Raw genomic sequence first — 10,680 nt, 5'->3', positions numbered from 1 at the left:
TTTTTTGAGACAGAGTCTCATTCTGTTGCTCAGGCTGGACTGCAGTGGCACGATCTTGGCTCACTGCAACCTCCACCTCCCAAGTTCAAGTGATTCTCCTGCCTTAGCCTCTCAAGTAGCTGGGATTATAGGTGGCCACCACCATGCCTGGCTAATTCTTTGTATTTTTAGTAGAGACAGGGTTTCACCATGTTGGTCAGGCTGGTCTTGAACTCTTAACCTTGTGATCTGCCCACCTCAGCCTCCCAAAGTGCTGGGATTACAGTTGTGAGCCACCATGCCTGACCTAATAGTCCATTTTCATGCTGCTGATAGGAACATGCCTAAGACTGGGAAGAAAAAGAGGTTTATTGAACTTTCAATTCTACATGTCGGGGAGGCCTCACAATCATGGTGGAAGGCAAGGAGGAGCAAGTCACATCTTATATGGATGGTGGCAGGCAAAGAGATAGAGAGTTTGTGGAGGGGAACTCCTCTTTATAAAACCATCAGATCTTGTGAGACTTATTCACTATCATAAGAAAAGCATGGGAAAGACCCACACCCATGACTCGATTATCTCCCACTGGGTCCCTCCCATGACACGTGGGAATTGTGGACGTTACAATTCAAGATGATATTTGGGTGGGGAAACAGCCAAACCATATCATTCCACCCCTGGTCTCTCCCAAATCTCATGTCCTCACATTTCAAAACTAATGCCTTCTCAACAGTTCCCCAAAACTTAACTCATTTCAGCATGTGCTTAAAGTCCGCAGTTCAAAGTCTCATCTGAGACAAGGAAAGTCCCTTCCACCTATGAACCTGTAAAATCAAAAGCAAGTTAGTTACTTCCTAGATACAATGGGGGTACTGGCACTGGGTAAATACAGCCATTCCAAATGGGAGAAATTGGGAAAAACAGAGGGGCTGCAGGTCCCATGCGAGTCTGAAATCCAGCAAGGCAGTCAAATATTAAAGCTCCAAAATGATCTCCTTTGACTCCATGTCTCACATCCAGGTCATGCTGTTGCGAGAGGTGGGTTCCTATGGTCTTGGGCAGCTTCAACCCTGTGGCTTTTCAGGGTATAGCCTCCCTCCCAGCTGCTTTCATGGGCTGGTATTGAGTGTCAGCAGCTTTTCCAGGCACATGGTGTAAGCTGTAGGTGGATCTACCATTCTGGGGTTGGAGGATGGTGGCCCTTTTCTCACAGCTCCACTAGATGGTGCCCCAGTAGGGACTCTGTGTGGGGTCTCTGACCCCACATTTCCCTTCTGCACTGGCCTAGCAGAAGTTCGGCATGAGTGGCCCTTGCCTGCAACAAACTTCTGCCTGGATATCCAGGCATTTTCATACATCCTCTGAAATCTAGGAGAAAATTCGCAAATCTCAATTCTTGACTTCTGTACATCCATAGGCTTAACACCACCACATGGAAACTGCTCAGGCTTGGGGCTTGCACCCTCTGAAGCCATGGACTGAGCTGTACCTTGGCTTCTTTTAGTCATGGCTGGAGTGGCTGGGACACAGGGTACCAAGTCCCTAGACTGCACACAGCATGGGGACCCTGAACCCTGCCCATGAAACCATTTTTCCTCCTAGCCTCTGGGCCTGCGTTTGAAGGAGCTGCATAAAGACCTCTGATATGCCCTGGAGTCATTTTCCCTATTGTCTTGGGGATTAACTTTCAGCTCCTCATTACTTATGCAAATTTCTGCAGCCGGCTTGAATTTCTCTTCAGAAAATAGGATTTTCTTTTCTATCTCATTGTCAGACTGCAAAATTTCCAAACTTTTATGCTCTTCTTCCCTTATAAAACTGAATACCTTTCACAGCACGCAAGTCACCTCTTGAATGCTTTGCTGCTTAGAAATTTATTCTCACAGATACCCTAAGTCACCTCTCACCAGTTCAAAGTTTTGCAAATACCTAGGGCAGGGGCAAAATGCCACCAGTCTCTTTGCTAAAATTTAATAAGAATCATCTTTGCTCCAGGTCCCAACAAGTCCCTCATTTCCATCTGAGACCACCTCAGCCGGGACTTTATTGTTTATATTGCTATTAGCATCTTGGGCAAAGCCATACAACAAGTCTCTAGGAAGCTCCAAACTTTCCCATATTTTTCTGTTTTCTTCTGAGCTCTCCAAACTGTTCCAACCTCTGCCTGTTACCCAGTTCCAAAGTCACTTCCACATTTTCAGGTATCTTTTCAGCAATGTCTCACTCTACTGGAACCAATTTACTGTATTAGTCCATTTTCATGCTGCTGATAAATACATACCTGAGACTGGGAAGAAAAAGAAGTTTAATGAACTACAGTTCTGCATGGGTGGGAAGGCCTCACAATCATGGTGGAAGGCAAAGAGGAGCAAGTCATGTCTTACATAGATGGCGGCAGGGAAAGAGAGAAGAGCTTGTGGAGGGGAAATTTTCTTTCTAAAACCATCAAATTTCATGAGACTTATTCACTATTGTAAAAAAAGTATGAGAAAGACTCACCCTGATGATTCAGTTACCTCTCACTGGGTCCTTCCCATGACATGTGGAAATTATGGGAGTTACAGTTCAAGATGAGATTTCAGTGGGGACACAGCCAAATCATACAATCTTCCTCATATTTATAATCTATTTGTGTCTTTATATTTAACAGACATTTCTTGTAGGTAGCATATAAGTAGATATTATTTTGAATAATCTGACAATCTCTATCTTTAAAATGGGGCAATTATGCCATTTACATTTAATATAACTATTAATATTATTGGGTTTGAGTTATTTGTTTCCTATTTTGGCATTGATCCCATGTTTTCTTTTTCTCTGTTTTACCTTCTTTTGTATTTAGCATTTTTCATGATTCTATTTTATTCCCTTTGTTGCTTTATTAGTTATAAATGTTTTGTTATTTAACTAGTTGCCTGATGATTTATAGAATGCAAGTTAATTTATTTCAGTGTACCTTGAAGTAATTTTATGCCATTTAATAAATAGCATAAAGACCTTAAAATAGTATGTTTCCATTTCTCTTGTGACCTTTGTGCTGTTGTTGTCATATATTTTATTTTACATGTGTTTTGACATCATTGTACATTGTTATTATTTTTGTTTATTAAATTATCTTTTAAATAAATTTAAATAATAAATAAATGTCATGGATATTTCTCCATGTAGTTGCCATTTTTGGTGTTCTTTATTTTTTTGTATAGATCCACATTTCCATGTCGTATCATTCTTTTTTTCTGCCTAAAGGATTTCCTATAACTTATTTTTGTATTGTGAGTGCTGGTGATGAATTATTTCAGTATTTGTATGTCTAAAAAACTATGATTTCTATATTTCTTTTGCTAGGTATAGAATTCTAGATTAAAAGTCCCCCCTCCGTGCAATATTTTAAATATGTTGCTTTAGTGTTATTATATTGCTTTTGATGAGAATCTCTCAGCCTTACATTTGTTCCTCTAGATATAACATGCTTTTCTTCTCTAGTTGCTTTTAAGATTTTCCCCTTATCCTTGCCCTTTGTCTTTTCCTTATTTCTATCTTTGGTTTGTTTTTGTTTTTTTTGCAAAACCAATGCGATTATTATGTACCATGGTGTAATTTTCTTCATGTGTCTCTGCTTGGGGTTTGTTGAGCTCCTTGAATCTGTGTGTTTATTGTTCTTATCAAGTTTGAAACATTTTGTTTTAATTTCTTCAATTTTCCTTTTCACTCTCTGACTTGAGGACTTCAGTTTTATGTAAGCTAGGTTACCTGAAACTGCTGTACAGCTCACTGATGCTCTTTTTGTTTTTCAAAATTTTTTCTCTCTACTTTATTTTTTTAAAGATGAAATTTTGCTCTTGTTGACCAGGCTGGAGTGCAATGGCACAATCTTGACTTATTGCAACGTCTGCCTCTTGGATTCAAGGGAATCTCCTGCCTCAGCCTCTGGAGTATCTGGGATTACAGGCATGGGCCACCATGCCCGGCTAATTTTGTATTTTTAGTAGAAATGGCATTTCACCATGTTGGTTAGGTTGGTCTCGAACTCCTGACCTCAGGTGATCCACCTGCCTTGGCCTCCCAAAGTGCTGGAATTACAAGTGTGAGCCACCGGCCCAGCCTCTGTGCCTTCTTTTACAGTGCCTATTGCTATTTCTACAAGTTTGCCAATCTTTTCTTTTTAAAATATATAATTCGTCGTTAATCTCATCTATTGTACTTTTATCGAAGACATTATAATGCATAATATTCTCCTCTCAAAGTTTGATTATCCCTCCACATAATTTTTAAAAATCTATAAATAAATGCAGTTATAATGACTGTTTTAATGTTCTCTTTTGTTAATTCCAACTTCTCTATCAGTTCTGGGCCTGTTTCAATTAGTTCTTTCCCTCGTTTTGTTTCCTATTTTCCTTTATTTTATGCCTGTTAATCTTTGGTAATATTTGTTAGTCTTTGACATCATGAATTTCACTCATTGGGTGCTAGACACTTTTGTGTTCCTAAAAATATTCTTGAGCTTTCTTTTGAGATGCAGCTAAGTAGCTTAAAAAGATAGCATTTTTCTAGACTTTCTTTTAAGGTGTTATTCATAACTAGCGCAGTGTTTTCTCTTGGTCTAATTATTCCCTGCTACTGAGTCAAGACCCTCTGAATTTACCCATGCCCAGTGAATCATAAGGTTTGTAGCCTGACTTGTGGGAACAGGCACTATTCCCAGCCCAGTGTGCGCTCCAGAGTCTGTTTTCTCTAATCCTTTTAGGTGGTTCTTTTTCCGACATCAACTAGTCTCATCACATGTGTACTCTGATCAGAACTCTGCTGAGTATTTGAAGGAGATCCCCTGGAGATCTCCAGGGTGTTTTCTCTATACATTGCTTTCCTCTTGTTCTGTGAGCTGTGGTTGCCTTGGTCTCACTGGATTCTCATTTCTGTTATCCCAACTCAGGAAATTCACACTTTCCAGCTGGCTTTTCCTCCCTTCATCACAACCTAGTATCTCTCTGAAGACAGTGACCCAGAGTAATCACAGAATCTACCTGTCTTCCATCTTGCAGGAATTATGTCTTTCTTGCCTGGTGTCTCATGTCTTGAAAATTGTTGTTTCATATATTTTGTTTAGCTTTTTGTGTGTTTGTTTGATTTTAGATAGGGATGATAATTCTGTTCCTTATCATTTCATCTTAGTCAGGACAGAAGTTTAGCAGCTTTTTTTTTTTTGAGACAGAGTCTTGCTCTGTCGCCAGGTGCCAGGCTGGAGTGCAGTGGCATGATCTTGGCTCACTGCAACCTCCGCCTGCTGGGTTCAAGCAATTCTCCTGCCTCAGCCTCCCTCATAGCTGGGATTACCAGCACTCACCACCACACCCAGCTAATTTTTGTAATTTTTAGTAGAGGCAGGGTTTCACCATGTTGGCCAGGTTGGTCTTGATCTCTTGACCTTGTGATCCACCCACCTCAGCCTCCCAAAGTGCTGGGATTATAGGCGTGAACCACTGTGCCCGGCCAGCAGCATTTTTTCTTATTCATTACTTCTCTGCTCTGGAAATTTTCTAGTTTGTCTTTCAAATGTGTTTCTTACACCTCTCATAATTCTGGGTAAATTCTAAGAAATGCAGAGGAAAGCAGAACATTCTTCATTATAATCTATACTTCATCCTCCCATGTGTACAGCATAAGAACACATTATAAAATTCAGTCTCATTATATTGTATCCTGCCAATGTACGTGTAAACAAGCAGAACATCCGAATATTCCTAACTTGTATAACTACAAGGTGTTTTCCCTATCTTGTATTTGTATAACTGTTTATATTTTTTTCTTTCTAGTTACAAGATTTTTTTAAATTTTTTTTTTTGGATGGAGTTTCGCTTTGTCACCCAGGCTGCAGTGCAGTAGCATGATCTCGGCTAACTGCAGCTTCTGCCTCCTGGGTTCAAGAGATTCTTCTGCCTCAGCCTCCTGAGTAGTTGGGATTACAGGCACATGCCATCATGCCACCACCTCTAATTTTTGTATTCTTAGTAGAGATGGGGTTTTGCCATGTTGGTCAGGCTGGTCTTGAACTCCTGACCTCATGATTAGCCCGTCTCAGCCTCCCAAAGTGCTGGGATTATAGGCGTGACACAAGATTTTTATTTATTTATTTATTTTTTGAGATGGAGTCTCACTCTGTTGCCCAGGCTGGAATGCAGTGGCATGATCTTGCAATCTCTGCCTCCCGGGTTCAAGCCATTCTCCTACCTCAGCCTCCGGAGCAGCTGGGTTTACAGGCACTCGCCACCACACCCAGCTAATTTTTGTATTTTTAATAGAGATGGGGTTTCACCATGTTGGCCAGGCTGGTCTCAAACTCCTGACTTCAAGTGATCCACCCACCTTGGCCTCCCAAAGTACTGGGATTACAGGTGTGAGCCACCGCACCTGGCTATATTTTAAATTTTTTAAAAATGAATTTCATTTGGTTAGATTTGAACTAGAACTTGCTAATTCACCATAGAAGAACAGATTTTAGGAAGTACCTAGAATCAAAGGCTAGAGGAAGGTGTACAGAGAAAATCAGATTGTTAGGAACAGGGCTCAGGAAAGATTAATCAAGTTGATGATCTAGAGGGAACATATGGTAGTTGTAATCAGGAAGCAAAAAAAAAAGTGAGATAAAAGCCTCCAAATGGCATGTACTAGTCTGCAGAATCTGGAACAAGGACCCAGAAACTCCCTGATCTAATATTGAAGTCATGAAAAAGAATTTCTAGAAAGAGTTGTTGATGTTTTGAACCTGTGACAAGATGATTGCATACCTGTGAAGGATGCAGTTAGGATTTTCTACATTTTATCTGTGATAATTATTTCAGTGTTACTCAACTGAACTAACATATATGTGTATATTTGAAGCTACTGTTTGTGATGGTTGGCAGCATGTGTTACGGCGGTGGAGACAGGGTGAGAAAAGGGTAAGACCCAGGTATATCACCCTAATGCAAGCAGTGCCATTCTTTACATTAGTCTGGATAATGTCTGTGCAAAGTTGACCATGAACAAGCAGAATAAAGTAGGGACTTATCTAAATGTTAGATCAGGGTCTTTATTGAGGTTGCTTGGTCATTTGGAGGCAAGAATTTTACCTCTCTGGGAGATGGCGATCAGTTTTTATTACAGCTGTATCTGAGAAAGCCTGATTTAGAGAGCACAGATGGATGTGGTGCTCTTGATCATAGCAAAGGCTGAAAGTAACTCTACTACTCTAAGAAAAGTAAATGGTCTTCTTTTTCCCTTGAGGTATGTCCCATTCGTCTTTATTTTTGCTTGTTAAAAACCACTATGTATAATTCTTGTTTCTTTGTTTCCTTGCCCAATATTTTGAATGCTTTATGTCTTTTTTTCTTTGTCTTTTCTTTTAATTTTAATGTTTCCCTGAGTATTCATTTCCTTCTAATCATGTTTTGCTTGCTGCCTTTGCAGACAGTACCATTGTGGGAACAAAGAGGGTTTCGTACAGGGAGAAGAAGAGGGAATAACAGGCCATGAACTAACCTGCTTTCCCTCCAGCAACCAATGTGCACTGCATGGAATGGGGAGAGATGTCTGTTGTGGTCAGTTAGGTCTAGTCGTGATGGGGCCATTGGAAAGAATGGTAAACAGGAGCTGGCAGAAAAAAAGCTGTGTCTGATGCAGTGTAGGCTCCCTCCTTGCTCATATAGCAGAAATATGAGAGCACAAGTGATAACCCGGTGGCCTTATGGTTTGAGTCATGGTCTCCTCCACCTTTGGGAGTATTCCTTTCCACATGTCCACAGCAACCTCCTCCCACCCTTCTCTATGGGCTGACAGAGACTCAGTTTGCAAACACATGATATTCTCATCCAAATACAGAACTGAACAGATTTTTGATTCAATTCAACAGACACCTTTTGAACAATGACTGCACACCAAGAGCTGTAAGGAATGCTTGAGTTTAAAGTTGCACAAGACATGATATTTGATTTTTAGGAGCCATAATCTAGAGAAACGCATAAAAAAACCATACTGGAGGTGGCAAAAAAAGAGTAAGGGTCAGAAGAGGAGCACCAAATAAGAGGGGAGCTCAGAGGAGTGAAAAATGGTTTCGTGCTATGAGGTTAAGAGGCGCTTCATGAAGCCTGGAATTTCATTTTGGTTCTCAACAGTGAGAAAGATCGAGGCAGGAAATGTTATGTAAAAGCATAGAGATGGCCAGGTGGGGTGGCTCACACCTGTAATCCCACCACTTTGGGAGGCCAAGGAGGGCGGATCACCTGAGTTCGGGAGTTTGAGACCAGCCTGACCAACATGGAGAAACCCTGTCTCTACTAAAAATACAAAATTAGCTGGGTGTGGTGGTGCATGCCTGTAATGTCAGCTACTCGGGAGGCTGAGGCAGGAGAATCACCAGAACCTATGAGGCAGAGGTTGCAGTGAGCCGAGATCTCACTATTGCACTCCAGCCTGGGCAACAAGAGGGAAACTCCGTCTTAAAAAAAAAGCATAGAGATAAGATAATACAGAGGACACTTGTAAAGAAAGTGATGGAAAAACAATGGTATTGAATGGACATTTCAGATGAGAATATGTGACACGCTGGGATCCACACTAAGCAGGTTGGATTTTATTCTGTAGGCAAAAGGCAATCATTGATGGACTTCAGTAGGGGTGATAATGTGAATTATTATGCATGTAAATAATTGCATGGGCAGCTGTATAATGACGGAGTAGGAAGTCAGCAGGCTGGGAGACCAATCAGAAAAGAGGAGAAAAAAGGAAGAGCCAAATCTTAGGGTTAAGCGTAGGGGTTACGAGTGAAGCCATAGAAGCTAGATGACCTCATGCATTAATAGAATCCTTGGCTGGGCAAGGTGGCTCATGCCTGTAATCCCAGTACTTTGGGAGGCCAAGGTGGGTGGATCACGAGGTCAGGAGTTCAAGACCAGCCTGGCCAAAATGGTGAAATCCCGTCTCTACTAAAAATACAAAAAATTAGCTGGGCATGGTAGCGCGTGCGTGTAATCCCAGCTACTCAGGAGGCTGAGGCAGAGAATTGCTTGAACCAGGGAGGCGGAGGTTGCAGTGAGCCAAGATCATGCCACTACATTCCAGCCTGGGTAACAGAGCAAGACTCCATTACAAAAAAAAAAAAAAAGAAAAGAAAAAAAGAATCCTTGGATGAGCCATGACCTTGGGAGTAGTTACTTAATTTTTCCATGGTTCAGCTTCCTCCTCTGTAAATCAAGGATCAGAATGGGAGTTACTTCACAGAATTGTAAGGATTAAATTAGTTAACAGGTATAAGGGAATTAGATCTACACCCAACAGACAGTAATCACTAAATGATACATATTATTAGTAAAGCAGTGATAACAAGAGACAATAAGGAGTCAGTTTGAAAGTTATTCTATATAATTGTGTCATTTATTATGGAGTTATTTTCAGCTGTTTGCCTATTAAACATAATTCTGTCATTTAGTAAGCAAGGCAAGAAATCAACTTGTTACCACAGTACATGTTACATTTTGTTTATTTCTTGTGATTTCTGCTGGAACCTGTCTCAGACTTTGAGATGATATATTAGGTTTCCCCAATATATATTAGTTTGGAAAAGGAGCTTGAAAATATAAGAGGGCTATTTGAGCTACGTGGTCAGACTTAGTTGTAGCTGAGTTTTATCTATAATATCTATCATCTGTCTATAGCTACTATCTCTATATCTCTATATCAATCTATCCATCATGCATTTATGTATCTGTCTAATAAATATGTATACTTCTTGTTTGTTTGTTTCTACTTTCTTGCATAGCACCTACCTTGTGGGAATTTAAATATTCTTTGCAGATACAGTCGTGTAACCCTCCTAACCCTTGAGAGGCAGGAAAAGCCATATTAACTGAGATTTAGAACCATAGTTCCACCAATCTCTGCCTGGGTTTTCTTTCCTCCCTCTGCTCTACCCCTACTACTTAAACCATCACTGCAGAACAGAGGGAGCTCCCCTCCAAGAGCTGTCACCCAGGAGCAGCCAGGGGACTGGGAGGGCCTCATCCAGTTGCCCTGTGTACTCCTTGATAAATTATCTCCCTGGAGACCTTGGGAGAAAGGTATGAGGCAGAATAAGGCTGAACAAGAGAAAACAGAGAGACAGCTCTCATTATTAGGGTCAAGGCAAAGAGAAAAACAAGGGGTGGTGAGCGATTCTCCTTTACTGTTTCCTGTGCAGTCTGAGTTTGATGTGGACATATCTATGGTCTAGACCGCAGTGAAAATGTGAAGGTCATGATAACAGACATCAGTAGTCCACAGCTAACTGCAGAATATTTATCTTGATCTACTTTGGGCTTTAGTAATAATCTAAGACCTAGGAAAGAAGCCATACATAAGTGTCAAAGTGGTGGCAAAGACCACCTGTGAATAGCCAAAGCACACTTAAGGGAAGAGCAGAATGTGGGTGTTCTTGTGGCTCATAGCTTACTACCTCTTTCTTGGTGCACCCTTGACCTTCCTGCTTCAGCGCCCTCTCTTCACCAACAGACACTAGGCTGGCTGAAGAAGCAGAGGCCTGCCTTACTTCTCACCCTCCATAGACTTTTGACTCTGATAAGTCAACAGCAGAGGCAAAAGCAATGATGGAGTTTAAGACATGCCATTGTCTCAGCCCTGGTGAGGAGAAGTTATCCAGCATCAAAAAGAGATGAACTCACATGCTGTCTTTT

At 41.0% G+C, this 10,680-nt stretch overlaps 1 pseudogene; it reads right to left on the bottom strand.

Annotated features, from left to right (window-relative positions):
- Positions 1-9,852, bottom strand: part of LOC108305642 — a 16,925-nt pseudogene extending 7,073 nt beyond the window's left edge.
- Between the last annotated feature and the right edge of the window lie 828 nt (positions 9,853-10,680).

This window comes from Cebus imitator, unplaced genomic scaffold (assembly GCF_001604975.1).
Source record: "Cebus imitator isolate Cc_AM_T3 unplaced genomic scaffold, Cebus_imitator-1.0 Scaffold65, whole genome shotgun sequence".
In the NCBI taxonomy this organism is placed as follows: domain Eukaryota; kingdom Metazoa; phylum Chordata; class Mammalia; order Primates; family Cebidae; genus Cebus; species Cebus imitator.
Note: the sequence above shows the minus strand (reverse complement) of the source record. Positions and strands in the feature narration are given on the sequence as shown.